Here is a 23,438-nt window from a genome sequence, read left to right as displayed (position 1 = left end):
AGAAGCATAAGCCAAGGGAAACAAAGAAAAGACATGCAGGCCTATATGGAAAAAGCAGCACACTACTAAACTTCCACCACAATATGGCCCCAAGCCACATGGTCACTCACGGTCACAACAGGCCATGGAAAACAATGAACTCAAGCAGGCCTATATATGACCAGCCAAAGGAAGCCTGCTAAACAACACAGCTTTAATACAAAAATGCAAAAACGAAAATCCACAGGGCTACGAAAGGTTGGAAAGTTACACAACAAGCACACACACACATCCAACAAAGGTATTTATTTATTAACACACACCTAAAAAGTGAAATACACCCCAAAAACCACATTTAGCAATTCAATCCAATGCCATCCATGCCCTACATGATGTTTAAATTCATCAGACAGCACAGAAACATGCACCCATAGGTACCTCTGGGCCTACTGGCTGAAATTACAATCAAAGAAAAACAACTAGGCCCCTACTGAAACTACAGGCCACCCACAACAATACATTTTAAAAACTATGAATATCCAAAATAAATGTAGGTACAAAGAATGCCCCAATCAAACAAACAACAAGTACACCAATTCTCCAATTTACTTGTAAAATCTCAAATCCAAAAGTCCTCAAATCCAATCCAATGATATGATGCAGCAGACAGTGATATGATGCAGCAGACAGACACAAAAAGTGATCCTTCCAGTTCCAAATCCAAATTAAAGTGAACAGCACATGGACAAAGCACTGGGAGGAGCCTGCTGGACAGGAACAGGAAGTTGGAGACTTAGGGGCACTTCCTTCCTTTTGAAAAAAAAAAGTAAAAAAAGAAAAAGGACTCCTTGCACAAACAACTACAGCCAAATCACAATCTGAGGAGTTTTTTTGAGCAAAATGAGCATTTTTTAGAAGGTTTTCTGATGCTCGAGAGATATTCTTCGCCAGATTGCAATTTCTGCGTGTTCGGGATTGCGATCTTACCAACACTGCCGCCGGAAGTCAGATGGCGCGTCCGAATGATGTGTTCGCGTTCGCACACTCTTGCGGCATTGTGCGGCCAGATTCCAAAATCTCGTAGCGCACGCGAACGGATAGGAAATCTCGTCGGCAAACGCAGAATCCCGGTAAGTCGTTACCGCGCGCGAGAACGCATTTTGAGTGCGCGAAGAAGAAAAACAACTACGCTACGTTGCAGATTGCGTAGTATTCGGTAACTACACGTTCTACGTGAACCACGAAGTTACCGAAACTATGCAAACTCCGCGAGCGTCGCGTAGTTCACCGCCCAGGGTTAATCAAGGGGCAACAAGCACTGAAAAAGCCCATCATGTTGGTGTCTGTATTATAAAAAGATTGGTATTAAGCTTGACTGACACACAGTACAGATACAGCATAAACAGCTGCAGTACAAATCCCCCTAGCACAAGGGGTGACAGACAGGTGGCATCAAAAACAGCTTAACGTTTCATCATACACACAAAAGGTACAACACAGGAAGCAACAGTGTACGCTTCCTTCTAAGGAACAGAAAAGATACCTTGTGTGCAACAGCAGTGCAAGAGCCCCTCACATACACAGAAAAGTATTGCCACAAGTAGCAGATGTGCACACTTCTATGCATACACACACACACACACATCAACACATAACAGGCCAAACATATGTAACAGCAGTACAAATGTGCCTCTTACACAAAGAACAGCATCACATTTTACCATTAAACACAATAGTCTAAGCCTGCTTCATATCAAGAAACTGGTAAGAGCATGAGCAGCATCAATGCACGTTTTTTCACAGTGTGTGTATGCCTGCTGTTTGTTTGTCTGTCTTTCTTTCTGTGTTAGGTATTATATGTGTGTGGTGAGCTGGTTTTAGGGTTATGTGTGTGATGGTATGAAAATGTGTGTGGTGAGAGTTGTATCTAATAGTATCATATTTTAATAGTGTATGTCTATTGATTGTGTTGTGATTCATGCATGATGTATGTATGTGATGTGTTTGTGTAAGTGTGGGATGGCATGTGAGATGGTGCATGTGTATGTTAATGTAGTGGTGTTTATTCGTGTGGTTGAGTGGTGATGTGTTGGTGTGGTGTGTGTATGTGCTAGTGTGATGTTTATAGGTGTTTTGTGTGCAAATATTGATGTGGTACTATGCATAATTGTGTGTTTTGTTTGTGTTTGCATTGGTCTGATGGTCTTCATGCTTTCAGTTTGTGTGTGTGAGTGTTTGCATGATAGTGCATTTGTAATGATATGTGTGTGTGTGTGATTGTGTTCACACATTTGTGGCTAGCATATCTAATGATTTGTCATGGTATGTGTGGAATGACATATATATTGATATCTGTGTGTATAATGGTTTGTTGGTGTATGTGGTAGTGTGATTATGTGCGCTGTGTGATTGAGTGTTTTGTAGTGAGTGTGGGATGATGTGTATGTGTGTTTGTGTAAAAGTGTTTGTATTTTGGGATAATGTGTATGTGTGTTGGTGCAAAAGGTTGTGAATGTGTTAGTGTGATGATATGTCTTGGAGCAGGTGATAAATTCCGCTCCCCCAGCAGATTTCTCAGGGTTTTTTCCACTCTGCATTACGCTTGTAACATGGAGTTCTGGCAAAACTCGACCAACCGCAATGTGGCAGAGTTTTTTCTCAAGTGCAGCTCATCAATGGTGAGGTGGCTAGCGCGTGTGAGAATTGGAGTGCCCCAGCACAATATTCGGATGCTAGGACGGCACTTCACAATGCGGGGGGGCACGACCATTCACGGTGAGAAAATTGCCGATCCAGTAGAAAATGTACTTGAGTTGCAGCAAAGAAGCAACACCCTCTGGGGACCCGCGTTGTGCAGTTTGCACTGATTTAGCAGCACGTAGCAAGTTCTCGGTATTAAAAATCAATGTGAGCAGCGCGACATGCCGGTTCAGCCCACTCGCGGAACTCCATGGAATCTCGCATAGTTTTCATGTAACTTCACGAAATTCCACAGAGTGAAACTCCAAGAGTTTCCCCTATCCCTAGATATGTCTTATGATGTGTATCCCTGTATGATGGTGTGTGAATGGTTGTATGTATGCCTTCATTAGTGTGATGGTGTGTAAAGATGTGAAAAGGTTTGTAATGGTGTGGGTAATATGAAAGTGTGTGCCTGTGTGTTTGTGTGATGGTGTGTGCAACTGTTTTGTAAGATTGTGTGTGATGGTTTGGATGAGATGGTGTAATTATGTCATTGTTGTGATGGTGTATGGATGCAGAATGGTTCTGTGCATGTATTTATAAAAGTTTGAGTTTGGTGTGTGTGTGTATGTGAGAGAGAGAGAGAGAGAAATATGGAGAGAGACCAAGTGAGAGAGAGTCAGAAAGAGATAGAGAGCGATGATGCATAGTCATGCTGGGGTATCATGTTTTCTTATGTAATTAATTCTAAAATCATTCTTGCTAACAGTCCAGGGCCAAAAAGATATCATATTTTCCATGTTTCAAAATTACTGATAATGATGAATTATAGAAAATGTCTTCTTACGCTAGGAACTAGGGCTGTCTGTGTAAGTGGTATATGCAGTGTCTTCTATAGTCTAAGAGACTGAGATGTCCCCTATTCTGTGGTTTATGGGGTCTCTTCAGTCTTGCATAGATGCATTAGTAACCATCTGTTTTCTGTTCTTTGGTTTGGAGAGTATTTCTTTCTTTTTATACAGAAGTTCAGCTTTTATTGATAATGTGTGTCTGCAGTTGACGGGCCTTTTTAGATCTGGTTTAACAGGGCAGCAGTCTGAATTACCTATTGCTTACAATGTGTCTACTGAAAGCTTTGGAACAGCCCCCTCTAACCATTGGCGTATTTGGTTCAGCTTTTTAGGTCGAGCCCGGGCAGCACATGCGTTGCTCTGTGAGGCATGCTGTATTCGAATATGGACTTGAAGCCCCGCTCACTCTCCGCCCATATTTGTCATTGGCTTGTGTCATTGTTCTTCATAAATGCTGGCTTCTGATTCGTTAATAGGCTTGTTAGTCCCTCCTTGGTACCGCCTTCTCTTCATTTGTAACCTCCCATGAGGACTGGCCCGTTTACTTCTGTTGCTACACGGTATGTCTTATTTAGTCTGTAAGCACTATTTTCTTTAATGAGTTTCTCCTACTGCAGGCACGACATGCTTTCCTGCAACATTCAGTGCCCCATGCGTGCTCCCACTTTCGAAGCAGCCCGGGACAATGGCGGCTGCTTCTTTGAAATTAAATAGGTCTCGCATTTACAAGAGTTTGAGCTATTGGCATTGTAAATGACAATGCCTTTTATTTATGTGTTAATTATAACCCTGGACGAAGTTTGCATATTCGCGCTACGTGGAATTCCGTGAAGCCGCAGAAAACCTCAGCGAGCTACGCGAATTTCCACGAGCGCGCGGAGTTGCTTGTTCCGTCCATTCCCGTTGCGTTTTTTGTGTTTGGGAACGCGTATTACGTGTTCGGGGACGCTTTTTGTGTGCTCGGGGGGAAATATCACGCAAACTTCACCATGTGGTCGCCAATGGGCGTGGCCATCTTGTTTTTCACTTTTTGCTATGGTTCTGGGACTGTTTTCTGTCCTCCCTATATCTTTTCAAACCTTTGCTTCTAGAAACGTTGTTTTGATCTTTTTTATTTATTATCTATCCCTCTCTCTTCCTGATTGTATATTTTGCAGTTTTTCCTAATTTTTGTGTGGTTTTTACTGCGTTTTGCACTCTTTTTCTATTACTTGCTTTTTTCATTTCTTGTACTTGCTTTCATAGTTGCTACCTTTTCTTTTCCGCCCCCTGCCTACCCAGAACCACGGCAAAGGGCCAGGGGAGGAAGACTGGGAGGGCTCGCAGTGAGATCCGTGACCGTCTTGCGGTGCCCACATGGGGTGCAGGCACAGGCCTTATTTAGTGAGGCGGAGGTGGCCGCACTTTTTTTTTTATCCAGCGCCACCTCCCCTTAACCCTGGCAGCAGGCAGCAGGCCTGGGTCCGGGTACGGGCTCCGGGAGCATCACCGGCGGTGGGCAAGGGTGCGCCAGACAGTGTTTCGCTGCTCTGGGGTCTGGCGCACCCATAACCAATTGACGCACCGGTGGTCCGAAGTCCGGGAGCATGCCCTGCTGGACCTGCTAGGGGTTGAGGCCCCGGGGCTTGGTGAGTAGCTATTTATTTATATTACTATTTTGTGTTCTTCTGTTTTGACTGTTATTTATTGCAATTGCAAATATAATTTTTTCGCAAATAGCTAACATGCTGCTGCTGCAGTGCTTACATGCAGGTAAGGTAACCTATGTTTAAAAATGTTATATTATGTGATTGTAACTCTCAGGCAGGTGCTCGGCGCTACTAACTAATTGTCATACTTGTATGCAACTTTGCGCTCATTTGGGCTGGGTATGTAAGAGAGGTTAGAGAATCTAAGTTAGATAGGTATTTAATCCACATAGGAAAGACTCCAGTCCTTTCCTTTGTCCTGTCAGGCTGTCCTGTCTCCTCCTGTCACTAAGATAGTGGTAGTAGTTAGTTAGTTAGTATTATTTGGTAATTTAGCGGCCTGCGTCGTGACTCATGAGTGAAACATCCTCAGGCTCTCACATGACTTCAAAGCCCTACTCCTAGTAGAACTTTTTGTAGTTCTTATAGTGAGTGAATAATAGCAACCAACCAATTTGGTGTATGCTGCAATTATGCATGCGTCCTTCTATGCATTAAGAAGAATAAATTCAGACTTAGTAATTTGCCCTTCAATGGGGGTTGTTGGAGTTGAGACTGAGACTGTCCGAGAGATGATTGGGAATGAGATCTGAATTTAGAAGCAAAATGCAAATATAATTTTTTTCCAATTCATTCAAATCAGGAATATGCGGGCTAGGTATGTTTAGGATTCAGGAATCAGAATTGAACTGTGGAATAATAAAGATTGGATGGTACTCGACTGCGATACATACTAGTCAACTACTACTAGTGGACTAAGTTGATCTGATTGATTTAGCATAGGTCAATGTTATTTCAATTGACGTTTCCTGTCTAAAAATATTTTTAGAGCAATTATATTTATATATTTAACACAAATAATTTTTTGTCTCTTTACATGATCAGCATCCAGGAGCAAAAAGATGACTGGGGCAGCTGGCAGTGCAGCGGGTGCGGGAGTTAGAGGGGCCTTCCAGGAACAGCAGGAAGCGGCCTGAGGTGCAGCCGCAGATGGCACTGCTGCTGGCCCCAGTAAGTCCTCCTGGTGTTGTAATATATTAATATTTCCCTAACCTTTACTGTTCTATTATTTCCATTTCCTAATTTTAATTTTTCCAAAATCCTCTCCAATCTATCTACTTCTAAATTCTTGTTTTTGCTCCACCGTTACCTACTACTAAGTACTTCTGCTAACATTGTTTCTTCTAGTGTCTGTTTTTATTATTACATCAAATCAAACTGCATCTGACTAACCTCTGCTCTGTCTCTATTAGACAGTCTGTCTGTAGCTTACTTTCTTCTGGGTTTCAATGAGCTTTCTCTCTCACCTTATGTGGATTGCCTAGTAGTGGTACTGTAAGACTCAGAGAACCCATTGGTCCTAGACTAGGCTACTACTATTACTAGTAAGGACTCCTTGCTACTGAAAGTAGCTCTAATGTGCTGTGCAGACTGCAGATTGCATGCCCAAGACAAGTAAGGTATATCTGCAGGTTTGTGAATTGTGAGATGAGAAGGCTTTGTTTTCTTTTACTGTCTCATCATGCTCAATAAGTAATGGTGGTCACTCACGTTGCACAGGAGCAGGACCCCCCAAAGTGATGTATTTTACTTTTTCTAATCCATGCCTAGTACTTTTTTTAGTAGCAGCAATTAATGGTGAACACTGAACAACTGTTACCGTGCACCATGGCTGGAAGGAAGTATATGATAGAAGTAGGAGGGCGGCACCATTTTCCAACTAAGAGAGACCTCATGTCTGCTCAGTTGACCATAGCTCTAGTCACTGAGTTCTGTCCTATGGGTTGTCTTCTTCTTGAGAGGCTTTTCAAAAATTGCCACCAACAAAATGCCCAACCGGATATTATTTAGTTATTTTTGATAGGACATACTGTACTAGTATCCAAATTGTAGATAGTGATGTGTGTGGTGTATATGTATTATTAATCATGTATTTTCAATCTTGCTAATTAAAAAAATAAATAGGGGAGGCATATATAGCATCTAAAGAAATGGGATTTTTTATCCAGGCGTACCGACCTCCAGTGCCGGGGCCAACGGTGAGGGCCACCATGCCACTCCGGAGGGAGCGGATGCGGCAACCACAGGGCGTGAGCCAGCAGCAGTGGCGGGTGGTGGTAAGTCATATTTCTTATTTATTGAGAATGATGAATACACTTGCTGCAAGGGTGTACACTCAGTACTAGTAGTACACTGTACTTCTGCTGAGGTTAAGTTGTTGCTTGTGAGAACACTCAACAGTTGAAGAAGACATCCTGGCCTTTACTTAAACATTAGCATTAGCTGCGGGGGTTGAGTAACTAATGGCATATTCTATCTTCAACTCAGCAAATACAGTTTTATGACGAAGACAAACAGTCAGACGACATGTATGATTGGCAGAGGATGCATGGGTGAAGGAAGGGGCCCAGGGATGCATAGGTGGCCGATGAAGATGATAGGAACAGGATGCAAGGGTAGTTGACGGATGGGTGAAAAGGTGAAAGAGAAAGCAGAAAGGATGGCTGTCTGGGTGGGTGAAACTGTGTGGGTGAAAGGAATCCTCCGGGGGGGGTTGAGGGGGTCAAACTCTAAGGCAAGCAAGGGGACGCATGGCATGGGTGGTTGGTTATATATCCAAGATGTATGTTGTTGACGGTGAAAGCCGGTTTATGATGATAGCCATGTTTGGATGGATGGATACCTGGATGGTATCATAGTAGGTGAAAACAGAGTCAGAGTGGATGAAGAGAATGTAAAAGAAACCTAAACCATGCCAGAGTACCAAAGCCAAGGATGAAGAATATTACGAATAAAATAATAATAATGCTAGAAGAGCAATGTACCAAATGTAAATGAAAAAACAAGCCCTGGGAAGAACAAGGACTGTTTTTTTGCAAGGTTTTTGATTAAAAGGTTTGAGGTTGTACTTGTATTTCAGAATGGAATACTCCCTTTGCTCATAGTAGTTTGCAAGCACAACATATATATTGTGCATGACTAAATATTTACCATACCCATAATCGCCTCCCTCCGACTCCGAGTCCCACTTCCGCTCCAGTCCCCTCCCTGTGTCAGCCATGGTTGGTCTATTGTCTGCATGGTAATTGGTAACTAGTTCTTACAAATCACTCAGTGTGTCATCATCATCATGTGACGTGAGTGACATGATGTTGTGCCACCGTTTCTCATCATCCATAAGCATGTGATCATTAACCATCGTCATGTGCCTTATTGCAGTAGTGCAGTCAGGGTGAAAGTGAAATTGTATGAGCATTTGCCATTGATTTACCAGAGTATGGCCGTAATGGAAATATATAATTGCGTAGTACAACTGCCCCACATGCAGACAGTAGTAAGGTACATGAGTCTGCGAGACTGCAACACAAATATGTCTGTCTCGGGCACAAGCTGACTGAGCTGACATGCCTACAAGACTAATTGTGCTAAACAAGAGAGAGAAAAAGAATACTTCTACTCTACTCCATACTTAGTGCCTGAAAGTATAATCATCATATCCAAATCTTAGGGGCAGAGAAAGGGAAGTGAGGAGGAGAGGAGGATACGACAGCTGCTAGTGCTACTGCTACTACTGTGCCACTATAATTTTTATGTGTGGACTGTAATTTAATTTTAATGTTACTGTTTTGCTAAGAGTATTGGTTACAACAAATCTCTTTTTTTCTTTTCTTGATATAGCTACTCCTTCCCAAACCACTAGGCAGGAGTTGGCGGCCAGGGCCAAGCAAAGGAAGCTGGAGGCCATCCGGTATGAATATTGCCGGCAGGTTGTCCTGGCGGAGGAGGAGGAGGCAGCAGATTCTTCCTCCAATGCCCCGGGGCCCAGCCAGCCCCTGTGCCTCCGGTGGTACGGCGCCGTGGTCTGCAGCCGCCCGCTGCCCATCACCATTGGCAACAACATCTACTGCTGCACACCCCTGTTGTTCCTGCAGTAACTTTCGGCGCTGCGTGCTCTGCAGGGTGGCACGCCTGGAGGCCCAGATGGAGGAGGTCCTAAAGAAAACTAGCCGGCACCCCCGCCGCTAGACGTCAGACTCTCACATCACCGACCTCAGTTTTCTTTGACTCTTGCCCCTTTTTTAATCTTTATTTTGGTGGGTGTGATGTTGGGACTTGTTGGAGAACCTTGGGGTTTACTTTTCCTTGAAACAAATAACCTAGATATGGATATTTATTTAATTTACTGGACATTGGTTGGGGTTAGTGAGAGGAGTGGGTCAGGTGTCGTGGGTTTTTCTTATAGTTTATATTTGTTAGTGTAATAAATAATTTATAGTTTTCCAATATATATGATATGATTAACCCTGGGCGTAGTTCGCGAAGTAGCACTTCGCGAAGCTACGCAAAGTGCACTTCGCACTACGCGAGCTACGCGTAGCACTTCGCGAACTGCGTAGTACCTTGTTCGCACTGTGCCAGATGTCGTTTTCAATGATTGCACAGTGCAGACAAGCAACCGGCACTGTGCAATCATTGAAAATGGCATCTTGCACAGTGCGAGCTGTAGTTTTCTGCTGCTCGAGTAGATTTTTACTTGAGCGGCAGCTTTCTCAATGCGAACTGGTAGTTTCTCATCGCGAGTGGTCGCGAGCATACGCGACCACTTGCAATGAGAAACCTGACCTCCTCGCGTTGGGAATCTCGCCGGGAGGTTTATTTTCCATGCTCGCGATCGCCAACTTGATGTTGCTGATCGCGAACAAGGAAAAAGTCTCGCCGGGATGTCATATTGCTTGCTCGCGGTCGCCAAATTGACGTTGAGAACCGCAAGCAAGCAAAAAATGACTGCAGCACTACGCAACACTACGCAACACTATGCTACGCGTGTTCGCACTGTGCTACGTGCAATTAGCGTAATGCGAATTAGCGTGAACTTCGCAAACTACGCGAGCGTAGCGTAGTGCTTTGCCCAGGCTTAGATATGATGCAAATCTTTTCTGGGGGGGGTGGTTACTCTTTTATGTCACCTTGTTTGTTTTTGTTTCCTCCTTTTTGCTGCAGGGCCTCCGACAGTTTTTTAAATCTGCCAATAGTGTAAGACACAGACAGATAGATGCAGTACCCTCACTTGTCCTGCTACTGTCAGTCTCTCCACCTAATCTATGCATTCTGCAACTAAAACCCCTTTGTAGTATGTACGGATGTGGGTGTGTGAACTAATTAATTTCCATAGGATGTACATTATTGACTCCCCCACACTTCTTCTCTTACCTGTGATTGATGTTTAGCCGAAGCAATGGCTGCGTGGTGATAGTTTAGTTTCATAAGGTGTCATGGTTAGTGGTGGTAGCAGTAGTAGACAGTTGCATTTGCAAAAAAAGAAAATGAGACAAGTCAGTCACCTGAGTGAGACTAGGGAACGAGTAGTAGAAGTACTGTTAGTACTAAGTACACAAGAAGAAGACTGCCAAACAAGAAGAAGGTGATGATTAATGATATTGATATTATTAATGCTAAAGTAAAATAAAACATAATGGTGGCAGGGATAGCCTAGTACAAGTTACAATAAACTGAAGTAGTGGACTCGACCTATGAAGTGGACAAGCGTAACCTTTAGTGCTGGAAGGATGAAATCCATGACGGCAATTAATAATTAAGAATGGGTTAGTAATATAATTATGTTCCTCTGGAAAAAAAAGAGAATAGCGAATACTACTGAGCATGGGTGGTCACTGGGCTATCTAATATGTTGCCAGTGTGGCCGACGAGATATATATATATATATTACCTACTGGCGGTCGCCAGTAGGTAGTTATAGTTAGGACCCCTTTTCCATAGGAAATCCGCAACATTCTATTTTGAATAACTTTGGCGCCGGTCGATGAATCCTCGTGAATTTCTCAAAATAGGTGGGGCGCTACGCTCCGCTCCTACCCTGAAAGTCTCGGGGGGATACGTCAAGCGGGGGCTGAGATAAAAGGGGGGTCCCAAAACGCGTTTTTCCCATGCATTTTTCCATAGGACCTTTAGAACGAGCTACAGCCCGAACGGCTGAACAGAATTACTAGAAATTTGGCAGAGAGGTAGTCCCTATGTCAAGGAAGTGCCTTTTGTAGGTTTGGTGTAAATCTGTTCAGTAGATTCTGAGAAAATAGCCTTTAAATCAATATATATATCTGAGCCCGCTTACGGTACGCTTACCGTACGCTTACGGTAAGCTTACGGTACGTGTACGGTGGCGTGCGCGAGCGCGATTCTGATTGGCTGTTAGATCTTAGTAAACATTCGAATCGGCCGAAACCAGGAAGCGGCGGCCGCCATTTTGTGTGTTTCACTCAGAAAAAAAAGAGTGAAAACAAGAAAAGGGGGCAATGAGGAGAGTTACAGACCCCCTTACATTTGTGAGGGGGTCAAAGAAGGACTGAAAAGTACAAAGAAAACATTTATTGATTTTTAAAAAAATCACGGGGTACGCGTACGGTAAGCTTACGGTAAGCGTACGGTAGAAAAAAAAATAAAAAAATAAATGAAATTCAGATTTAAGTGTTTAGATATTAGGGGGCTCTAAAAAGAGCCGTTGTGTTTATGAAATGATTTTTTAGTGGTACCTACAAGTAAGTACCGATGCAGAGTCTAAGGTTCAAGAGGAAGACTCTGTTCCCTTCATCATTGAAGTGCACACCATCTCCTCTATAAATGTCTTGCATGTCATAACGCAAGTTGTTGTGGTAAATGGCACCCATACCATAGTCACGGAGGAAAGCAGAAACAGATTTGTTGACGTGCTTTCTTGCTTTGTCAATCTGCGGACAGAAATGATTGGACCAGTTCCATTTTTGCCTTTGGCATATGTTGGAAAACACAAAGGCAGTTTTAGGGAAAAGTGAAAACAGTTGTGCAAAGGTGTCCTTCATAAGCATTTCCAGACCTACCCCAGTCAAAGTGCCTAGGTCATTGCCACCACAGTGCACTATTATGAGGTCAGGGTGTTGGATTTGCATGAAGGATTTCACCAATGGCATCAATTGGTGCCACTTTAACCCTCTCTGACCAATCCATTTAATGTCTACATTTGGCAAAGCAAGGTCTCTCACCATATCTGTTTTCTCTGCAAACTTTTCACTCCAGAAGACATAGCTGTGCCCTACAATCCACACTGTGAACATCTTCAAAGGAGAACTGGATGCACTCAGGAGGTGTCTTTCAGTAGAATGGCAATATGAAAAGAAAGACAGTTTGGAAATGGAGGCATACATATTTTTTTCAAAACAAAAAGAACTGATTGGCTGTTTCATACCATTCTAGAATAAAAACTAGGCTGTATGTGTAAACTAATAGAAGCATGTTTTGTATTGGTACAAAAAAATGTGTTACCAAAGAACAGTACTATGGATTTGCTGTTAGGTTTGAAAAGTCAAGCACTCTTGCTCTGTGGAATTGAAACATTGTGTGGCGAACTTCTGACCTAACTCCACACAGCAGTGTTCCATGAGCTGTTGCTATGGTAGCAGGTAGAAGTCAAGTTGGGGGAAGGGTACTAGGCAGAAGTCAAGTTGGGGGCAGGGTACTTTTGGAAAAGGGTTGGTTTTCAACCAATAGAAATGTGTGATTACATTTGAAAAAAAGGGGGAAGCACTGAAATTTGAAACTTACATGTATATGTGTGGAAAAATAGAGGGAAAGTTTGCCATTATCTGGTTCTGCTGAGAGGAGAGAGGTGAACAGAACAGAGATCCTGGCTCTGATAATCTGCTGTTTGAGTGCCACATTTCTTTCACAACTAACTAATTTTAAAGGTGAGGTTAGAGTTTGAGAGGAGATGTATATGGTAAATTAAGAAATGAATAATAGAAATGGAAATTCTTTTTGTTGAAGTTGCGTTTATCATTTTCTGTTTTGGGAGAAATTTAAATGTGAGGAACATGTAAAATAATATGGACTATGTTTTCACGATAAATTAAGGTGTACTGGAAAAAAAAAGAATAGTTTAAGGGTTTGAGGTTGGACTCAGTAATGCAAATACATTCAGCATCACTAAGGCTGGTTGCCCTTGCTGGAATGTAGGCAGCCACCCAGGTTACACATGGTGGTGGTCTGAAAAAGCAGTTTGGACATGTGCATTTAAAAAAATCAAAAAAGTGGTTTCATAATGTGTCAGTCTGTAAAAGTGATTTTCACTTGCCAAAAAAAAAGAGCAGTAAGTGTGCATTCAAATTGGCAAAGAAATTTCGTTTTGGGACTAATGTGAAAACATGACTCTGTGTGGAAATAGGAATTACAGGCAGAGATTTATTGCGTTTTTTTCTGGTGATTTCACAGTTGCATTAGTAGGAAAAAGGGGGAGCGATTTTTGGGGGGAAGAAGCAGACTCTTAGCACACACCCATCTGCTTGCCATGTATAATCATGCACAGTATTTACAAGCAAGTGGGGTTTTCAGGTTTCAGTCTGTAATGCAAATACATTCAGCATCACTAAGGCTGGTTGCCCTTGCTGGAATGTAGGCAGCCACCCAGGTTACACATGGTGGTGGTCTGAAAAAGCAGTTTGGACATGTGCATTTAAAAAAATCAAAAAAGTGGTTTCATAATGTGTCAGTCTGTAAAAGTGATTTTCACTTGCCAAAAAAAAAGAGCAGTAAGTGTGCATTTAAATTGGCAAAGAAATTTCGTTTTGGGACTAATGTGAAAACATGACTCTGTGTGGAAATAGGAATTACAGGCAGAGATTTATTGCGTTTTTTTCTGGTGATTTCACAGTTGCATTAGTAGGAAAAAGGGGGAGCGATTTTTTGGTGCAGAAGCAGACTCTTAGCACACACCTAGCTCCTTTCCATGTATAATCATGCACAGTATTTACAAGCGAGTGGGGTTTTCAGGTTTCAGTCTGTAATGCAAATACATTCAGCATCACTAAGGCTGGTTGCCCTTGCTGGAATGTAGGCAGCCACCCAGGTTACACATGGTGGTGGTCTGAAAAAGCAGTTTGGACATGTGCATTTAAAAAAATCAAAAAAGTGGTTTCATAATGTGTCAGTCTGTAAAAGTGATTTTCACTTGCCAAAAAAAAAGAGCAGTAAGTGTGCTTTCAAATTGGCAAAGAAATTTCGTTTTGTGACTAATGTGAAAACATGACTCTGTGTGCAAATAGGAATTACAGGCAGAGAACCATTTTTAAAGCAATTTTAAAAAAAAACAAATGAATAAATATTTTTTTGAGTGGGTATGGTAAGTCAATAATAATAATTGTACTCTCAAAGACCTTGTAATGTGATAATTGATTTTTAGTGTTTTTTTTTTTTTAAAAAAAAAAAGGTACGCGCACCGTACGCGTACGGTAAAAAAAAAAAAAAAACGTTTTTAAAAACATATGTAAAAAAAAGATGAAAGATAAGGTTGGCTCTTAAAAGAATGGGAAAATTATTCAAAGCGACAAGTGTGCTGATCTATTTTGTTGTTCACTAGGGAAACACTGGTCTCCCTATGGCAAATTAGATCTTGACAAAAGGCGCATCGAATATCAACCCTCCGAAATCGAGGGTTCATTTCCAGAGGGCCAGCAAAAGGAGATGCTCCCCCCACAGATGAAGGGCTCACCTGACCTGCAGAAGAAGGAGTCAGCTCTGCAGATGATGGTCCAGGCTGAGCTGCTGTGGATGTACTTGCTTGTCTTTCTGAAGAGTTACCTCCAAAAAGATGACCATGTGTCCTTCTGTGTACATCCTTGAGGTGTCTCTTCATGGTATGATTCCCAAAGGAATACTTCCTGTCAGGATTACCTCTTGAAAGTACACGCTGACACAGCTTGCAAGTTACTAAGGGTGCATTCACCTTTTGCTGGCCTTCAGGAAAAGTAAAATAATCCCATACATAAGAGGGCTTTTGTTTCCTCGCTCTCTGCCTCAAAACAGTGCTGCTAGTGCTAGCCTCACTCTCAGAAGAGCTCTGCTGTTCTGCCATCGTATCACAAAGACAACCCAGCTCCTTCTCCTAAGGGATCACAAGCAGAAATGAGGGGAATGGGTGTGGTGTAGGAGAGTTCTAGAACTGAAAGTAGTTTCAACCAATCAAAAGTTGTGTTTCATGATCACATGACCTACCGTACGCTTACGGTACGCTTACGGTACGCTTACGGCAAAAGTGCGCATGCGCGTAAAAAATACACGCGCTTGCGCGCATGCGCATAACAGTCACTACCCGACACTTCCGCGTAACGTGCGCGTGTAGCGTACACGCGTACGCGTCCCACGCGGAGTACGCGCGGCTACGCAAATTGCGTAACTATACGCAAACAGCGTAGATAAATTACGGGCGTTGCGTAAACCGTACGCTTACCGTAAGCTTACGGTACGCGTACTAAAAAATAATAAAAAAATAAAAAAAAATGTACTGCAAATAAATTTTACATGTTTATTTTAAAAAATATATTAAAAATAAACATATTAAAGAATTTTAAAAATTTAACCATAGTCTTTATAAAAGGTAAGAAAATTAAAATAAAAATATGTTAAAAAAAATAGAAGAAAAAAAAAACAATTAGCATTTAAAAAACCTTGCAAATTCACTGAAAAAACCATGGGTTTCACACACGTTATAGTTAGGAATTAGCATTTAAAAAACCTTAGAAATTCAGTGAAAAAACCATAGGTTTCACACACGTTATAGTTAGCTGGACATTTTACTCGTAAAAAACCAATGAAATTCCCCCGTTATAGTTAGTTCAGCAAAAGGCAGGCAAGTAACCATACAGAAAGAACAAACGAAATTAAAACCTGCAGAAAACGTGGACAACACAGTAATCAATCTGTCTCAGATGGAACTATCAGACAAAGAGAAAAACATTCTATCATTGGGACTTTCCTTTTGTTCAGTTACCAATTTCGACTATACTCAAACAAGAATAGACTTGTTCCAATATATTCGTAAATTGAAACTATGCAAATATTTTTACAATGTCAACAAAAAGTCAAATATCACGACAACAACAGACAATCTGAGTGCCACTGCCAGCGATCTACAAGTAGCAGATATGCCCCTTTTTACAGAATTTACAAGAATTACAACAAGAAATGAGCCAGATATCTCCGGCTGATGCAGCAATCATTTCAGATGTTAACATTTCCCAACGGACGCAAAGTCCCTTCAGACCTAAATCTATCTTTTCTCCAGTTATGCCCAGGGACGGCATTGACATATTTTCGGACAATGTCATCAAAGATCTTAAAGAATTAGCTTTAATTAGTAACAAAAACTTTACCACGAATTACAACAATAGATCTTTTGAGTATAACGCAATAATCCGAAAAATTAAATTGAGAAAAGATATAATGGTCAGGTGGTCTGATAAGGGTGGCAACATTGTCCTATGGCCCACAGATATGTACCATAAAGAGGCAATGTCACAACTACAGGACGCAGATTGCTACAGCCGCATCAGCTCTACATACTCCACAGGGGTGAAAGAACGTTTCCACAGAGCCCTGTACGAATGGAAGGGAATGGGACTGTTATCTAAAGAAGAGATGGATTTTCTAAAAAATGATTATCCAGTAACCCCAGAATTGTATCTTATTCCTAAGATTCATAAAAACCCTATGTGTCCCCCGGGAAGACCTATTATTTCGGCCATAGGGGGTCTCTTCGAAAACACCAGCAGATACATTGATTATTTTCTCCAACCTTTCGTTCGTAGTTTACCTTCTTATATTGGAGATACTGGGGACTTTTTGACTAAAGTAGTCTGTATACAAGCATTAGGCATGATGATGGTCTGAATGCTATGAAATTTTTCTTGAACAAAAGGCCATTAGAGTTGTACCAACATACAGCCATGCTACTAGACATGGCCAAATGGTGTCTAAACAACAATGTTTTTTTGTATGACAGGCTACACTATCAACAAATTCAAGGTACGGCCATGGGTACTTGCTTTGCCCCCAGCTATGCTAATTTGCATATGGGCTGGTGGGAGGAGCAAGTACTCATGGTCGGGTACCCATCACAAATACAGGAGAATGTGAAATTGTACACCAGGTATATAGATGACATCTTTATCCTGTGGGAACGCACAGAACAAACTGCCTTAAAGTTTTCTGAAGATCTTAACAATAATCAGTTAAATGTAAAATTTACTAGTACTGCTAGCAAAGAGTCAATTCATTTTTTGGATTTGGAACTGTTTATACAAGAAGGCAACATAGAAACAAGATCTTACAGAAAGAGCACATCAGGGAATTCCATCCTACATGCCATCAGTTTCCATCCCAGCAAATTGATTGAAAGTATTCCCTACGGGGAGTGTCTGAGGATGAAGAGAAACTGCAGTTCTTCGAACAGTTTTAACCAAGCTAAAGGAGAACTCTTTGATAGGCTAACTAACAGGGGATACAAACCAGAGATCCTCTACAAAGCAGAAAACAAATGTGCCACAGTGGAAAGATCAAAGCTACTTAAAAGAGACAAAACTATTTCCATTCCACCAGGCGACCCTCCAGCTAGCACACCACCCAGACTTATCACGGGTTACAATATCTATCACACAAATATTCGCAGAATACTCACAAAACATTGGCAAGCGGTAAGAAGTGATCCAATAATAGGAGAAATATGCAGCAAACCACCACAAATCACATTTAGACGAGCAAAATCAATGAGGCAGGAGCTAGTTTGTAATTCACCTAGATTAGATACCAAAACAGATTGGCTCAAAGCAAGAAATGGATTTTATAAATGTGCGAAATGCAAGGCGTGCAAGTTTGGGGTCAACACCCGCAGCCTTAGTTTGCCTTTTAAACACACTCCTTTTGAAATCCGCAGCAATTTCACCTGCAAAACAGAATTTGCAGTGTATGTTCTCAAGTGTACCTGCAATAAATTATACGTGGGTAGTACTATCCATCAAGTACACGTACGAATCCTGCAACACCTACGTGCTATAAACACTGATGATCCATCCTACCCTGTGGCACGTCATATAAACACTACACATAGTGGTAGAAGTGAGGATCTCACATATTTTGTGATAGATAGTGTTCCAAAAAACATCCGGGGAGGAAACAGATTACTGTCTCTGCGCAAACTCGAATCCAGATACATTCTGCTACTCAATAGCAAGATTCCGAATGGACTCAATGCGGATGAAGCCCTAAGTGTACATCTGCAACAATAACAGCGAAACCATGTAACACAGTTTATTTAACATTTAGGTAAATACCATACTGTGTGTTTATTTGTTTATTTTTAAAGATTTCATCTTTTGTGTTTTTTGCTCACTCTTCTACAGCACAGGTCTAAACTTTTGGCACAAGCCTAGAATAATATTAGCTTGTTTTTCCTCTAGGCGGTATAAAGTTTCATTTTGTAGTCACAGGAAGCCACTACCCACTTGGGTTCAATTGTTTGGTTAGCGAGTTAATTTAACTACATTTAAGCACATATTTTAAATGCTTACAGTTTATGAAAGTTAAATGCTTGCGCAAACAGTATTACTCTGTATATACACTTGTTGATTTAAAGAAATACTCGTAGTGACTCTTTCTATGTTCATGATTAACCGCCAAAAGTTAACTAGCCAAAGGTGTATTTAAGCACTGTAATAATGTCTTACCTGTGTTCAGTGACCAAGGCGGCAAGTCCGTCGAAACGCGTTTGGCTTTGGTGTGAAGAATAAAACTTTTCTTGATGGATTTCCCACGGTGTCAGCGCCTCTTCAGTATCGCTTGAATTGGGTTGTACAATATATATATATATATATATATATATATATATATATATATATATATATATATTTTTTTTTTTTTTTTTTAAACCAAATTGCCCTTAAGCTTTGGGAGGTCACTCGACAGAGCTTTGCCATACGGCTCCACAATGCAGCCTGCTCAATGCTCCTTGCAATATTGTACTTGCAACGCGTTTCAAGGTTAAAAAACCCCTTCTTCATGGGCTGCCACAAAAGCCATCTGAGCCTCGCATTCATTTCAAATCACCGCTTTTATTGACATCTCAGCCCCTCAGTGGGCGTGTGCTCAGTGCAAGGTTTTAGTGCGTGCTGGAACAGAAAGTTCATAATGCGAGTGTCTTTGTTAACTTTGATAAGTTCAAATGTTCTTTTCCTGTATTCAGGCTTCTTTTAATCCTAGAGTAGGTTACGGACCACAAAGCAGGCTTAATTAGCATTTAAAGCGCTGTGCTGAATTGTCTCGATTAGTGCAAAAAAACAGCCTCACCATGCTACAACAACAACAGGACAGAGCATGCCCACGGCACCCACCAAAACTCCAGTTAGCTTAGATTTTGACTGAGCCAGACAGAGCACACATATACAGCAACATAGCATTTTCCAAATTAAGTAACTAAATCAATGCACCGCTGTCAGTCATACCACTCCACTACATTGACTCAACTCCACCACTACACAGTCACAGACGTAGGTCTGCTGTGGTTGTTGTTGATTGACTTGTTTACCTTTATGCCACTTCATGAAATGCCTGAGTTATTCCATCAATCATCTTTGATCTTACTGACTGACTGCAAAGAGTACAGAGTATGTGGTCCTCTGCAACCTCATGGTGTCCAACTCAATCTGTAGTGTTGTACCGAGTGAGTCCAGATTCCATATTCAAAAATGCAATGGATCGCTCTGCAGTAGAAGTACAGTTTGGTATTAAACAACAAGAAGGGAAACATTGACTTGAGTCACTTTGTTTTAGTGTGTAGATTAAATACTGGTGCACTTCATGCACAACAACAACACAAACACCAATACCTCAGAGTCAGCGTTCAATGCTTGCCATCAGATTCATCATTTGTATTACATGTTTTCATCTTAAGGGGCAGTCCCTATCGGCTCGGAAAGGAGGATAGCTATAGTCTTGTTCTTTTGGAGGGACTCAGCGAGGCAGGCACATGTGACATTTCTTGTACTATTCTCCATCCAATGTCTGGCATGAGGGAAATGGATTTAGGGCGAGTCAGGATGGATGGAGCATTACTCGAAGGAGTGGACTTCTTTAATAAATGCACACAGTTGCAACTCCAATGTTTAATAAAAAGACAAGACGGTGGTGATGGATTTGTTGTGATTCGAACCGGAAAAACAGAGACACACTCAAATAATAAAAGTAAATAAGGAAGAAAGAAAGTAACAAGTTGAAATCCTAGTTGTCAGGGAAGTAGAGCTCGTCCTCAAACTCTGGTGGTTCACCCAGAAGTAAGTCATCTACCACACTACTTTCATCACCTAAGTCACTGTCCTCCTGTTCCTGCTGTGCTTCAGGTGTGGTGTAATCCGGTGGTATAAAGTGCTGATTCATTTTGATCATGGTTAACCTCTCCACGTTTTGGGGAAAAAGACTGGTCCTTTTCACTGTTACAATGGCACCGGAAGCACTGAAAACACGCTCAGAAGAGACACTTGCAACAGGGCAAGCCAGATAGTTTATCACCAGCCTGCTGAGCACTGGCCAATGGTGACTTTTCCCATACCAATACAGCAATGGGTTTTAATCAATGTAGACCTCCGTTGGGTCATCCAGATAGGCCGGAAACATCCGCTCAAAGCTCAGGGGTGCTCCGCTTTGCCCGGCCTCTTTTGACTTTGCATTTGCATCAGCACTGGACCTAACAAGCCCTTGCTGTAGATACCATTCTTGTGCCGATTTTACTGGGGCTAGTGATGATCCTGTTCTTGCTGTTGTTGATGTTCGTGGTTTTGACTGCGGAGAGCCAACCGCACTGCCCTCAGGCTCTAAATTTAAACTTGACGCAGGCTGCCCTGCAGTACTTGTTGTGGGCTGGAGTAGCGTGCCCTAATTTCCATCCGGTCTTTTTCAAAGTCACTGGCTGCCGCAGCTATCCAAGTTTTGTACTTGGCAACATCCACTTGTGAAAAAGGAATTAATGTGTTAGTGTTCAGTACTGATTTGTACCGTGGATCCAGAATTGTGGCAGAAATGTAATGGTTGGATGGCACAATCTTAGTTTGCACCTTTGTATTTTCAGCTAAGCAAAGGGATAAACTCTCAACCAACTCATATTCTTCTTTTTTTGCTCCACACCTGCATACATTGTAGACACCCCTTTCAGCTGTTCCTGTGGCATGTGCAAAAATGGGATAGCTTCTCCAATAGTACAGTCCTCCTTGTTGACGTCACGTGTGAAGAGCTCAAAAGAAAGTAGCATCTCTGTCAGGCATTTAACTAGGCCCCATTGGTCCATCTCAATGGTCATGCCTTTCACACTAACATCCACTAGTCTTCGCATGTCCATGGCCTTAACTATATTACTGCCACTGTCTGTGGCAACAAAACCAATGTCAAGCCCTCTTGGGTGCAGCCATTTAAAGACCTTGCTGTTAAACTCTTCCAACAATGTTTGCAGCAGTATGAGATTTCTCCATGGCGAACATGGCTACAGTTGCATGTTTCCGAGTGGCATTAAAAATCTCAGCAGTGTCAACACCTGCAGATATCATTTCTCTAACCCCCACAAAAGAGATTCAGTGTGCAGTGATGCACATGTAATCAGCGGCTTGGCAACTGGTCCACATGTCTGTTGTCATGTGGATACTGTGAACAGCACTCTGCCCCAAAACTAGTCCAAGCAATTCCAGCACGTCGTGATGTAGTGCTGGAACAGCAACTCTGGCAAAATAAGACCGTCTGAGAACCTTCCATTTTGGGCAGATGGTTGTCACAAATTTATGAAAACCCACCCCTCCCGCAAAAGAAAAAAGGAGAAGGTCCAACATTAACATTTTAGCCAGCTTTGCATTGTACAAACGTGACGTTGGGTGGTTGCATTCGTACTGCCCCTCCGACCTAAACATGCTGAGAATGGTAGGCTGGATTTTTTTCCTTTCTTGTGCCACTGATGCAGGTGAACTCTTGACGCCTGATGTTGTTAGGCTCAACGCCACACTTTTTTTCGTTGCAGTACTCTGTTGCCTTGGTGTCTCACTCTCAGCCTGACTCTTACTCTTGTGCCACTGAGATGTTACTGAGGATGTGGGCGGTACCACTGCACTGCTGGGGACAGGGCTACTTTGTGTTCCAGAGAAAATGTCACCCTCTTGTTCACCTTCCACCACGATCGTATCTTCTACTTCTTCATCACCACCTATAGCAAAGGGTGCAGTTTTACTTTTTTTGCCTTTAAGGTGTTCCTCCCACTGGATCAAGTGGTGTGTTTTCAGATGGGTTGTTTGGCCTCCGGTACCATAGTTTGTACCAAGCTTACCCAGACTAACACCTTGTTTACAGATGTAGCATATAGCAACGTTCTCCTCCTTCCTGCTAACCAAAAAGAAGTCCCAAACTGGGGAGGTGAACTTTCTGGAGTTGCTAGAGGTGCCACTTGCAATGCCGGATGAACTGGAGGGTGGGCGTGGAATTTGACTCTGTGCACTACCACTACCTACTTCTACTGAGGTGGTTGTGGTGGATGTAGGTCGCTGCCAGGCCTTTGCAAATGCAAAAATGGAAGCTGGAGGTGGTGTTGGTGTTACCTGTGTTAGTGGTTTCCGTGCCACATCCATCACAGCAATTTGGGATGGGGTAATGTCGGTCTCCAGTGGGGTGTGACTGATGTCCATGATGATGGCTGGCTCATCATCATCCTCCTCTTCTACATCTCCCTCCATAACTCATAGGCTTTCTGGAACCTTCCTTTTCCCTGGCCTTGTCTTGTGGTGTCTCTCCCTCTCAAACTAAGGTGGTGGCTTCCAGGTGGCATCTAGATCATCTGAAGGGGGGCTTGCAGAAGAACTCAGTGGACTAACCCCCCTTTTCCTTGCTAGGGATCTGGAAGACAATGGATCTTCTGAAAGAGTGGTTTGCTCTTCTTCCTCTGCTAGAAGCTTGATTTCCTGAACTTGCCCCTACTTGGGGAGGAACAACTGCTATTGTGGGCAGTGGTTGCAGCTGTTGTTGTCCACTTATCTGAGTTTATTGTGTTGATTGGGTACTACTTTGCGATAACGATAAGTCAATTTCAACATCGCTGCTCATTGGCGTTGTCATTAAGAGACTGGCTGCCTCTGTGACAGACATTGGCTTGGGCCTAAGTTGGTGAGGTGGGTCCACTGATGCGAGGTTGCTGCTCCCAGCTTGATCCCCAGACACCGTTGCTGCACACGCAATTTTTAGTTTCCCAAAAAAGATCTTGGTCGGCACACCAGAAGTGGTGGTAAGTGGCACTTCCTTTGTCTTCTCACTGGCAACTTTCTTGGTACTGGAGGACCTGGTACCTTTCTTTGGGGCCATCTTCTTCAGATGTCAGCAGCACGCAGTTCCACAAGTTGAA

This window comes from Triturus cristatus, chromosome 5_1 (assembly GCF_964204655.1).
Source record: "Triturus cristatus chromosome 5_1, aTriCri1.1, whole genome shotgun sequence".
In the NCBI taxonomy this organism is placed as follows: domain Eukaryota; kingdom Metazoa; phylum Chordata; class Amphibia; order Caudata; family Salamandridae; genus Triturus; species Triturus cristatus.
Note: the sequence above shows the minus strand (reverse complement) of the source record.